We start from the raw sequence: 13,119 nt of genomic DNA, 5'->3' as shown, positions 1-13,119 counted from the left end.
CTGGCCCTAGTCAATCATGGCCTCCTAATAATCTCCATTCATTCATTGAATTGGCTCCATAACTCTCTCTTCTCCACCTGTAGCTGGTGTGTGGTGAGCGCACCGGCGCCGTTGTACTGTGGCTGCCAGTGTTGTAGTCGAGTCACCAACTGTCGAGTCCGAGTCGAGTCTCGAGTCCCAGTGTTCGAGTCCGAGTCCAAGTCCGAGTCACCAAAGAAGAGTCCGAGTCGAGTCCAAGTCGAGTCACCATTACCAGAGTTCGAGTCCGAGTCGAGTCTCAAGTCCCCAGTGTTCGAGTCCGAGTCGAGTCTCGAGTCCCGTATTCGAGTCTGATAGTGCCTACATGTCTCCACTCAAAAAACTGATAAAATGTATTAAAGAGGTTCTACATTAAACAAAAATGACACCACTGTCGTAAAGTTGCAAAGTGTGTTGCAAAGTGTATGTCAAATCAGTAAATAAACTCCCTTTGCAATTTTCTAATATATAAGTAACATTAAAGGATTAGTTTACCTCAAAATGGAAATTTCCTAATAATTTACTCACCCTGATGAGGAAACAAGAACAACCAACTGAGTTGGCATTGAAGTCCATTAAGAAAACATCCTGAAATGATTTTCTTTAAGAAAACAATTTATTTTCCACTGAAGAAAAAAAAAGATCCTGGATGGCAGTGGGAGGAGTACATGATTAGGAAATTTCCATTTTTGTGTGAACTAATCCTTTAACACTGTATTACAGAAATACACTCAGCGAAAAAAAAGAAACCTGCATTTTACAGGACACTGTATTTTAAAGATACTTAAAACGTAAAAATCAATACGATATGCAGAGAGAGAGAGAGATTGTGTGTGTGACCGAATTATTTAACGTGTGTGTGTGTGTACCTGGTATTCATCACGTTGTGGGGACCAAATGTCCCCACAAGGATAGGAATACCAGTAGATTTTGACCTTGTGGGGACATTTCTCAGGTCCCCATGAGGAAACAGGCTTATAAATCATGCACAATGAGTTTTGTTGATGAAGTAAAAGTGTGCACAATCTCCTGTGAGGGCTAGGTTTAGGTGTAGGGTAGGTGTAGGGCGATAGAAAATACGGTTTGTACAGTATAAAAACCATTACGCCTATGGAATGTCCCCATAAAACATGTAAACACAACATGTGTGTGTGTGTGTGTGTGACGGCAAGCGACTGGTCAGAAAGCAACGTGTAACGTTAGTCTGACATGTTTCTTGTCGACACCACAGGATTTTAAGAGTCAAAATTGCAAAAAAAAAAAAAAAATGTTTAATCTGACACAGTGACTATCGCAACAGACAAATATCGCAAAAATCTGATCTGGCACAGTGACTAGTAACGTTAAGTTATCAACAGACAAAAAAATGCTGTAATCTGAACCAGACATACATTAACCCTAGCTTCTTCTGTTTGTTATCATATATGCATTAGTCAATAATATTTTTTTGAAAAAAGCTAACGTTAGGCAATGGAAAGCATTTTACTTTACTTTTCTGGGTGCATCCGTGACAGGTGTCTGTTAAAGTTTGAGGTTGTCCCAGTCTTTTCCTCAATTGTGCGATTACACACACAACATTTAGCGCTGCTCTTTCCAGTATTAGGGGCCGTTCACATGTAGCGTCTTTTGCGCGCTCAAATTCGTTATTTTAAATGTAGACGCGCGGCTTGCGCGCGCATAATGGTGCGACGCGCTCGTTTTTTCCAGGCGCGTCCGAAACATAAAAACATCTCAACTTTTCAGAATGCAGCAAGCGCACCGCAGCTTGGAGTTAGAGCGCAGCTGATGGTTGCTTAGAAACGGCAGACGCTTCCGGAGCGCAAGCGCCCGAGCGCTTTGTTGACAAGGAAGAAAGCCTAGCGTTTTCCACGCGTTTTGAGGCGCGACATGTGAACGGCCCCTCAAGAAGCAAAATTCGCGTAGGCGAACTTCACGATCCGGGGCACGTCTTTCTGCATTTTACAAATGTGAACATTTAGCCCGCGAATCATGCTTCATGCATTGCACGAGCGTAAAAGTGAGTGACGTCAGTGAGTGTGTTGTCAAGCAAAGAGAGCGAGAGGTAGCAGTGTCTGTGAAGGGAGATCGCGGCCGGTCTTAGGCACGAAACAGGAAAAGTGTAACACCTTATATAATTTTTTTATAACATATTTAGTCAAAAACAAAGTGATGAATGCTCAAGTCCGATTGTATATATCCTCGAGTCCGAGTCCAAGTACGAGTCATCAATCCGCGAGTCCAAGTCGAGTCACAAGTCCAGAGAGTGGATTCTCGAGTCGGACTCGAGTCCAAAGAATAGTGACTCGAGTCGGACTCGAGTCCGAGTCCAGGACTCGAGTACTCCATCACTGGTGGCTGCTGACGCATCATCCAAGTGGATGCTGCACACTGGTGATGGTTGAGGAGAGATCCCCCATATGATTGTAAAGCGCTTTGGGTGTACGGCAATACACAATGAAAGCGCTATATAAATGCATCATTCATATTAGATCTGTGTGGCAGCAGTATAATATACAGTAAATGATTCAATAAATAAATCCACTGCTCTCTTGTCTCCTCTGAGGCTGGGACTCTAAATAGTCTTCAGTGCTCGTCTGTGCAGCCAACGACAGAACAGTTAGCACGCTTTGCTCGAACATTCACCATGGCGTTAGAACTGGTACACCGCTGTCGCTTGCGGGAAAAAAAAATGACTGCGCCGTGGGTGAAAACATCATCAAGGACATCACAAGTGGAGCAAAATCTGACGCAGCCTTTTTCTTACATGCTTGCAGAAAAAGGCTTACCAAAAAGTTACTGGGTTGTCCTTTTTCACGTTTTCTGGGTTAGTAGATGCACCGGGGACCCGATTATAGCACTTAAACATGGAAGTAGTAAGATGATATGCCACCTTTAAAGAAATATATTTAGGTCTTGGTCTTTTCTGCATAACCTAAGTGAGAATTATACAATATTGCTCAGTAAATGCTTCGAAAGTACTTGAAGCATTTTTGCCGTGCTGCACATATCACAATAATGAATTCGCTGGCACAATTACTGCTCCTTGGCACAGACTAAACCAATCCATGCTACCATGCAAGATTTAATTTAGAGCATAATATAGTCATATACCAGGTCTGAGCACCCGTGGCCTTGTATCAGTCACCTGGATTTGCTACGGCCACCCTGTGATTAGCACAAATATCGTGTTATATTAACAAGCATATGGGCTCACAGAGTGAAGCCACAGCTAGACAGCTGGGATATTGTTTCCCTGGATAGAGCTGCTCTGGTCTTTCCATGTGCCACAAATGCTCGCTGTTGTATTCATGGAATTCACAAAGCTCAGTGCTTGGATCCAAATAACAGCTGTTACTGATACATATGAGAGACCCGTGAACCTCGCTTTGTTTTGTCCAGCCTAATCACTTAAGGCAAACTGGAAAAAAAGCTACAAGCAGAGGCAAATAAGAGCGAGAGCAGAACACACGTCACAGGCTAACGCTCTTTAAACACATCCCAGAGGACTGACATGATGAGGTCATCAATTTTCCACTTTGTTTTAATGCATCTGGGTTTTTTTTTTCCATGACTTTAAATGGACTGGTAAGAAACCCATTTGAGCCATGCTGAGTGCTACAGTAGTGTATGTGTGAATCATAGCATTACATAAATTCTGCACACTACTTCTCACATTTTCGGAGTTAATAATGGTGTTAAAATCTTCAGAATTCTATAGAATGGTTTAAATATGGCAACGTGTTAAACAGTACTCACAGTAATACATTCGTAACTGCAAAGGTTATCAAACAGGCAAAATATTTAGCAAATGATCACAAACTTTGTGGACACTTACGAAGCTGTATGCAGATTCTTTGCAGGCCTAGTCATTTACAGTAGAGGGTGACAGCAGAATCCACAACTCTGCATATGTCTAGGCTATATTTGGTAACATAATGAGTAAGCTTTATCACACGCATGTAAAGTACAGGTCCTTTTCAAAAAGTTAGCATATTGTGATAAAGTTCATTATTTTCTGTAATGTACTGATAAACATTAGACTTTCATATATTTTAGATTCATTACACACATTTGAAAGTAGTTCAAGCCTTTTATTGTTTTAAATAATATTGATGATTTTGGCATACAGCTCATGAAAACCCAAAATTCCTATCTCAAAAAATTAGCATATTTCATCCGACCAATAAAAGAAAAGTGTTTTTAATGCAAAAAAAGTCAACCTTCAAATAATTATGTTCAGTTATGCATTCAATACTTGGTCGGGAATCCTTTTGCTGAAATGACTGCTTCAATGCGGCGTGGCATGGAGGCAATCAGCCTGTGGCACTGCTGAGGTGTTATGGAGGCCCAGGATGCTTCGATAGCGGCCTTAAGCTCATCCAGAGCGTTGGGTCTTGCGTCTCTCAACTTTCTCTTCACAATATCCCACAGATTCTCTATGGGGTTCAGGTCAGGAGAGTTGGCAGGCCAATTGAGCACAGTAATACCATGGTCAGTAAACCATTTACCAGTGGTTTTGGCACTGTGAGCAGGTGCCAGGTCGTGCTGAAAAATGAAATCTTCATCTCCATAAAGCTTTTCAGCAGATGAAAGCATGAAGTGCTCCAAAATCTCCTGATAGCTAGCTGCATTGACCCTGCCCTTGATAAAACACAGTGGACCAACACCAGCAGCTGACATGGCACCCCAGACCATCACTGACTGTGGGTACTTGACACTGGACTTCAGGCATTTTGGCATTTCCCTCTCCCCAGTCTTCCTCCAGACTCTGGCACCTTGATTTCCGAATGACATGCAAAATTTGCTTTCATCCAAAAAAAGTACTTTGGACCACTGTGTTTTATCAAGGGCAGGGGTATTACAGAGATTTTGGAGCACTTCATGCTTCCATCTGCTGAAAAGCTTTATGGAGATGAAGATTTCATTTTTCAGCACGACCTGGCACCTGCTCACAGTGCCAAAACCACTAGTAAATGGTTTACTGACCATGGTATTACTGTGCTCAATTGGCCTGCCAACTCTCCTGACCTGACCCATAGAGAATCTGTGGGATATTGTGAAGAGAAAGTTGAGAGACGCAAGACCCAACACTCTGGATGAGCTTAAGGCCGCTATCGAAGCATCCTGGGCCTCCATAACACCTCAGCAGTGCCACAGGCTGATTGCCTCCATGCCACGCCGCATTGAAGCAGTCATTTCAGCAAAAGGATTCCCGACCAAGTATTGAGTGCATAACTGAACACAATTATTTGAAGGTTGACTTTTTTTGTATTAAAAACACTTTTTTCTTTTATTGGACGGATGAAATATGCTAATTTTTTGAGATAGGAATTTTGGGTTTTCATGAGCTGTATGCCAAAATCATCAATATTAAAACAACAAAAGGCTAGAACTACTTTCAAATGTGTGTAATGAATCTAAAATATATGAAAGTCTAATGTTTATCAGTACATTACAGAAAATAATGAACTTTATCACAATATGCTAATTTTTTGAAAAGGACCTGTATTACAGAAGCGATAGCAGGAAAATGAGCCTTTATCAGCTTATCTTAAAAAGGTAATAAATGATCAGAAATAGCTTGTCTTAAATAGGCATTAGAGCTTGAATAGACGGTTCACACATGACATGTGTGACCCTGGACCACAAAACCAGTCATAAGGGTCAATTTTGGGAAACTGAGATTTATACATCTAAAAGCTGAATAAATAAGCTTTCCAATGATGTATGATGGCCAAATCTGAAATGAGGGTGCAAAAAAAAAAAAAATCTAAATTTTGTGAAAATGCCTACTCAAGATGGCGCCGCTCTGTTTGCTGGCCTGCCGTCGTCCGCAATCTCTGCAGCATTTAATGCTGTTTGTTTTAGCTCTGATGCTTTTTGTGTGCCAATCAGTGCATAAAGTGTCATCATCAATTATATATGATCGCCAGTTTCTTCTTAGTCTGCAATCTTCGACTGTTGACTCCACTTGCATGGGTTACGACGAACGTGGACGCGGATAGTTTAAACCCCCATTCCTTGCTCGGATTCCATCTACTATATGTCGTGTATCTGGTTGTCTCCTACATAGAAAAAGACGGCCGAGAAAACGGGGAAAACGCAGCGGTAACTTAGTGCGTTTAAGGAGAGCTCTCCGCTATCGCACGGAGCTATTGGATTATGCTTCTGTTGCTTTGCCTGCTTGCGCCCCGATCAACGGGACTTTCAAGTGTGGATTGAGACTCTCCTACCTTTCTCCTCTCTGGCCTCAGCGTCTGGACACGGCAGACAGACTGGTTCCTAATCGGGCTTTTCTAAGATCTCATTCTCAGGCTGGGGCGAATCTAGGCAATCTCAGAGTGTTGGAATATGTTCCTTTACAGCGGAAGAATGACGGCGCCGGCGTAGCATTACTACGCAGAGTTTCGGAGACAACTACCGTGAAAATGGCTCTTCTAAACGTAAGATCGATTTTAAATAAAACTTTTATAATCAACGACTTTTTTACATCTCGAAATCTGGATTGTATGTTTATAACTGAAACTTGGCTAAAGAATGGTGACAATGGTCCCCTTTTTGAAGCTTCCCCTGATGATTGTAATTTTATAAACTCTCCAAGGTTAACTGGTCGTGGTGGAGGGGTTGCGACTATTTGTAAGAACAGTTTTAAGTGCCGGTTACTACCTGTGGACTACTTCAATAGTTTTGAAGTTCAACTACTTAAGTTTGGCACTGACAATGCTCTTGTCTGTGCCTTAATCTATCGTCCACCCCATTACAACAGTTTGTTTTTACATGAATTCTCTGAGTTCTTATCTTCTCTGGTTCCTTTTTATGACAAACTGCTAATTTTAGGAGATTTCAATATTCATGTGTGTTGTCCTTCTCATCCCCTGGTTAATGAGTTTCTTCAAATGATTGACTCTTTTAATTTGGTTTTGTCTGTGTCTAAGCCTACACATGCTAAGGGTCACGTATTAGATCTGGTTTTGTCATTGGGGTTTTCAGTTTTAAATTTGCAAATTGATGACTTTTGTTTCTCCGACCATAAACCAGTATTGTTTAACTCTGTTCTTAATATTCCAATGGCCGACTCTATACCCTGTGGTCGCAAAATCCGTTCTGTGAACTCTTCTACTGCGTGTTTGTTTGCAGATGCATTTTCAAGTGACATTTGCCCCATCATGACTTCCTTTTTAGATCTGTCTGTGGATGAGCAGCTTTCTCAATTCAATTTTCACTGTAACAATGTTTTGGACTCTGTTGCTCCTTTTAAAAGTATGAAACTCAAACCTCAGGTGAAACCATGGCTTAATAATGTTACTAGGACTTCTAGACAGGAATGGAGGAAGGCTGAAAGAAAGTGGAAGAAGGATAAGTCTCATATGATATCATGAGAGACTGTATGACAAATTATCAGCACTCAGTCAAGACGGCCAGGGAAAGTTATTTTGCTAGTTTGATTTCAAAACATGCTCACTGTCCTAAGATTTTGTTTAACACTATTGATCAGGTTTTAAATCCTTCTACTCTTTTATTTCCTGATGCCTCTACCACAATTTGTGAAAAGTTTCTGCATTATTTTGTCGATAAAATTGACTGTATTCGTTTCGGTATTAGGCAGTCTGATCCAGATGTCTCTATTACTGATCCATGTCCTGTTTCTCTGACTGAGTTTGACCCTGTTTCTCCCTCCTTTCTTTCTGAAGTGCTTCAGAAAATGAAGCTTTCCTCTTGCTCTCTTGATGTTGTACCTCCTCGTTTATTGTTGGATGTTTTAGGAACAGTTGAACCATTAATTTTACTCATTGTTAATAGTAGCCTATCCCAAGGGACCGTTCCCTTAATTTTAAAGCATGCAGTAGTAAATCCCCTTAGAAAAAAGGCCAGCCTTGATCCTTATAGTCTCGATAGCTATCGTCCTATCTCAAAATTGTGTTTTTTATCTAAAGTTTTGGAGAAAGTGATTTTTCATCAAGTGACAGCATATCTAACTTCTAATAATTTGTTAGACAAGCATCAGTCGGGTTTTAGGAGGTATCATAGTACAGAGTCTGCTTTGTTAAAGGTGTTGAATGATCTGTTGGTGGCAGCAGACTTAGGAAAGTCTTCCATTCTAGTCCTTTTAGATTTAAGTGCAGCGTTTGATACCATTGATCACAAAATCCTGCTTGAAAGATTGAGAATTTGCGTGGGTATTCAAGGCTCTGCGTTAGAATGGTTTACATCTTACCTCTCTGGCAGATCTTTTTCGGTGGAGATTGGAAATTTCTCTTCTTCTTCAGTCCCTTTAAATTGTGGTGTGCCTCAGGGTTCTATTTTGGGTCCGTTGTTATTTTCGTTATATTTGCTTCCTTTGGGTCGTATTTTTCAGAAATATAATATTCCTTATCATTTTTATGCAGATGACACGCAGGTTTATTTTCCGCTAAACCATAAGGATCATTGCAACATACTTCCTCTGCTAAATTGTCTGACCGAGGTTAGATCTTGGCTGGCTGCCAATTTTTTAACATTAAATGACTCCAAATCTGAGATTGTAGTTTTTGGCCCACCTGCCTCTATTACTTTGATTAACAATCAGTTAGGCTCACTATCTGCTAACTCCCATGCGCATGTGAAAAACCTAGGGGTAATATTTGACAATGATTTAAAGTTTGAAAAACAGTTTTTATCATCTTAGATCTATCGTGAAGTTGAAATCATTTTTATCGCCTAAAGACTTGGAGACTGTGATTCATGCGTTTGTTACATCTAGGCTCGATTATTGTAACTCACTTTATCTTGGTGTGTCTAGATCTACTTTATCTCGTCTGCAACTCGTACAGAATGCCGCTGCCAGGTTCCTTACCGGAACTAGAAAGAGGGATCATATATCACCGATTCTTGCTTCTTTACACTGGCTACCAGTTGAATATCGCATTAAATTTAAGGTGTTGCTGTTTGTTTACAAAGGATTACATGGTCAAGCTCCGGAATATATTACAGATCTCCTCCTCCCTAGAAACTGTGGTAGAACATTAAGGTTATCCGACAGTAGGTTGCTTTTCGTGCCTCGATCACGTCTGAAATTAAAAGGTGATCGTGCCTTCTCGATTGCTGCCCCTAGATTGTGGAACGATTTACCAGCATATATTAGGTTGTCTCCAGATATTGTAAGCTTCAAATCTCATCTTAAGACATATTTTTATTCTTTAGCCTTTTAATTTTGTTTCTATTTAATTATAAGTGTATACATGTGTGTAATTTATGCATTGAAATTGTCGAATGTTGTTTTGTGAAGTTTGAATTGTACAGCACTTTGGTCAGCAGTCGCTGTTGTAAACGTGCTTTAGAAATAAAATTGCCTTGCCTTGCCTTGCCTTGAAAATCACCTTTAAAGTTGTCCAAATTAAGTTGTCCAATGCATTTTACTAATATATCAAAATCTACAATTTTGACCCATACAATGTATTTTTAGCTATTGCTACAAATATACCTGTGTGACTTATGAGTGATTTTGATGTCCAGGATCAAATTTCTATCATCATACTAACCCTTATGTCATTCCAAATCTGTATGACTTTCCTGAAAGCCAAAAAAAAAATCTGAAAGATTAATTTCCTTTTAATGAAATCTGGTTAACTACTATACTGCACAGTTCCTATGGACTACTTTTAATATATTTTAGTGCATCTGTCTCCTTTTTGAAGCTTGAAAGCTTCAGTGCCCCTTTGAAATTGCATAAAAAAAACATGAAAAACGTTTTTTAGATACAGGTTTGGCATGATGAGAGGTTGAGAATAATGACAGAGTATTCATTTTTGGATGAACTCTCCCTTTAAATCATCTTCGCTGCATTCCTCAAGTGCTCCAGGTCTACATTTCGGAGAAAAGCTGTCATGATGGGGGTCCTGACGCTGTCAGCTGGGGCTTGCCATAAAATTATAGCTTTATGAGTTATTCCATGTCTCACTCAGGATGTACACTGAGAGCTGGAGAACTTCATCATGGCGGACTGCCACAGTCACACTGAACGTCTGTGTCCCCGGAGGCCTATAGCTTACTTGAGAACCTTCAGGGCTGGTCCGTCTGCTCCAAATGGGGCTCTTGTTTACCCATCCGATATTAAGAGAGTAGAACTAAACCCAACAAAGCTGTGCGCATTGATAACGAAAACATATGTGAATTCACATTTTAAGTTTGTAGAGACCTTGTAGTTTAGCTTCAGTCTAAAGTGCCAGTAAAGGCTTGTTTTGTGCTTCAGAAATATGAAATATCCAACCTAATCTCATGACGAAAACATACCTGCAGGAACATTTTCGCAAGACGCAAAATACGTACTGGCATGTATGTTTCGTGACATATTCGATGTGATATGTCACAGAGTGGCGCTAAAAGAGTGTTTGGTTTTTCACTAGAACAGATGAATGTACGTATGGTACGTTTTATGTGACATTGGTTTTTGTTTGTGTCACCACAGCTCTGACTTAAAATGTCCATTAAGTGGCACTATAGCTCTGTGATGTGTTAAAATAACTTGCCATCTGCACTACACCTAAACCCACCCAATAGTATGAACAAAAGCGAAGGTGACGTAAAAATCACAAGCAATAGCTTGTTTTTTGCTCTCTCATTTTTCAGCTCTTTCAGCTTGTACCTAAAGATTCTGCATCCTAAATCCAATTCCGTGCCAGTTGAGCTACAGAGCAAGCTTGTTATTTTCGGAAAGCTGTAATCATAACAGTGTATGAAAACAAATTGCAAGTGCTCGCTGTTTTACCACCTCTAGTGTTCATTTCTGTTGGGAACTGCAGTGATATGTACTTATTGGTACGTACACCTACACTATATTGCCAAAAGTATAGGGACACCACGTTCTAATGAACAGGTTTGACTACTGCAGTAATTTTCATGGGCACAAATCCTAATGTTGAAGAATGTTTAATGATATTCTAGGGGATTGTGTTCTTCTAATTTGATAGCAACAGCTTTGGCAGGACCCTCTTCAATTCTAACATGGCAATGCCTCTGTGTATAAGGCAAGGTTAAAAAAGAAATGATTGATTCAGTCAGTGTGGAAGAATTTGACTGGTCTGCAGAAAACAGAAAAGTCCTAATCTCAGTCGAACACCTTTTGGTGTGACTTTAAATGCAGACCTTGAGCCAAAAACTCATCACCAAACACCAATGACTTGACGGTTCCAAAACGGTTGCAACAGAGATATAAAAACAATTTATAAATACATGAATTGGGGGTGTCCCAATACTTCTGTCCATATAGTGTATGTACAAGTCATTGGTGTTTGGTGATGAGTTTTTGGCTCAAGATCTGCATTTGAAGTCACACAAGGGGTGTTCAGCTGAGATTAGTACTTTCTGCAGACCAGTCAAGTTCTTCTACACTGACTGGATCAATCATTTCTTTTTAACCTTGCCTTATACACAAAGGCATTGCCATGTTAGAACTGAAGAGGGTCCTGTCAAAACTGTTGCTGTAAAATTAGAAGCACACAATCCCCTAGAATATCATTATATGCTTAAACATAAGATTTGCACTCATGTAAATTACTAAATTAGTCAAACCTGTTCATTAGAAGAGGGTGTCCCAATACTTTTGGCAATATAGTGTATTTTAGGTCTAACAAAAAGTACCCACAGATATGTTTTAGTCATGGGATCAGGTAGGAAACATCAATAAAACTGAGAAATACAAACAAAAAAGAAGACAAAAACAGACCCTGTAAAACCTGGGCACAAAAAAAGAAAGATTTACTTTTCCGCCTTGCTTTAATTAAGAAATAAGGCACACTGACAGGCTAAGTGTAGTTCTTGATAATAAACCCTTAAACTGTTTTATTCACTACAACACTAAAATGCACTAAGTAATTTTCTACATGATGAATCTACATTGTTAATAAGACGCATTGTACATGTTTTTGTCCTAAAGCACCAAAGTCACACTATACATTTACTGATTTTCCAAATCCACATACTATCATGGAAACATACTGCTTACTTTAAATGTATATTAAATGTAAGCTTTGTGACATAAAAATTTAGGAAAAAAATTAGGAAAATGTAAAAAAATTAAGAACTTGCTGTTGAATGTGCTCACGCACATAAGACAGCTATAGTATAAAAGATTTAAAAACAGTAAAAAAAGTTTAATATCTTAAATTAGTGGGTGTGTCCAAAACCTTCACTGGTAGTGTATAAGAAAGGGGGGGGGGGGGGTGGGGGGGACTGACCGACAGTGTTTTGGCCTGAACTTTCCCATTGGGATTGACTGGGCTGAGATTACAGAATATTTTTACAACCATCTAGACACGTGATTGGTTAAAAATGGTTTTGGATTCTCTAGAGACACTAAAACTGAGTGTGGGAGTCTGAAATCTATGGGAGAGCAAACTTCAGTCTCTGAAAACATGGAGTTTCACATGTGAAGCTCAAAAAGTCAAAAGGAAGAAGAAAAAGCAAGCAAAGAAAAGCGACAAGTTTCTACAAATCTATAGCTACAAGAAACATTGTATTACTGTAAATCTTTATAAAGTTTTCAAACTTACACACAAAGCCTCAAGCCCACACATACTTTCTCAAGCCCGTTTTTAAGAGCGAGAGAAAGTAAGTATGAACCCCCCCATGTTGCTGATGACATTGTCCAGTTAATAGGTTGACACAAGACCCGCTGCCTTCTGGCTCACTGACACAATCCTGTACATCACTGTCATTATCTTACAACCTCTCACAGCTCACATTCACACCTCTTCTCATCAAACCAGTATCCTGCAGAAAACAAGAAGCAGATCTAGCACTGTTATTAATGACAGACTAATGTAGCCAGGTCTATACATTCACCGATACTTGGCCATTTTGAGATTACCGTGCAGTTGAACCTATTAACAGAAGCAACACAAATATTACCAAAAACCTAGACCATGTACAATGCACACTTTCTTTTCTTCATAACTGATTTTTAAAAATTAAAATCGTAATAAAAAAATAATTAAAAAGTTCCACCTTCTCTAACTTGTATTGCACTACATGACAAAATACTACATGGTGGAAGTGCAATAATGTGGGACGAGAAACTAATTAGCAGTTAAGCAGCCTTTTACTGTGTTGTGAGGAGAGCTGAAT

General features: G+C 39.7%; 1 protein-coding gene across 1 annotated transcript in view; it reads right to left on the bottom strand.

Moving 5' to 3' along the window:
* Positions 1 to 13,119, bottom strand: part of adcy5 (adenylate cyclase 5) — a 181,790-nt gene that overhangs the window by 150,735 nt on the left and 17,936 nt on the right. The window lies entirely within an intron of this gene.

This window comes from Garra rufa, chromosome 8 (genome assembly GCF_049309525.1).
Source record: "Garra rufa chromosome 8, GarRuf1.0, whole genome shotgun sequence".
Classification (NCBI taxonomy): Eukaryota; Metazoa; Chordata; class Actinopteri; order Cypriniformes; family Cyprinidae; genus Garra; species Garra rufa.
This window is presented reverse-complemented; position numbering and strand designations above follow the sequence as displayed.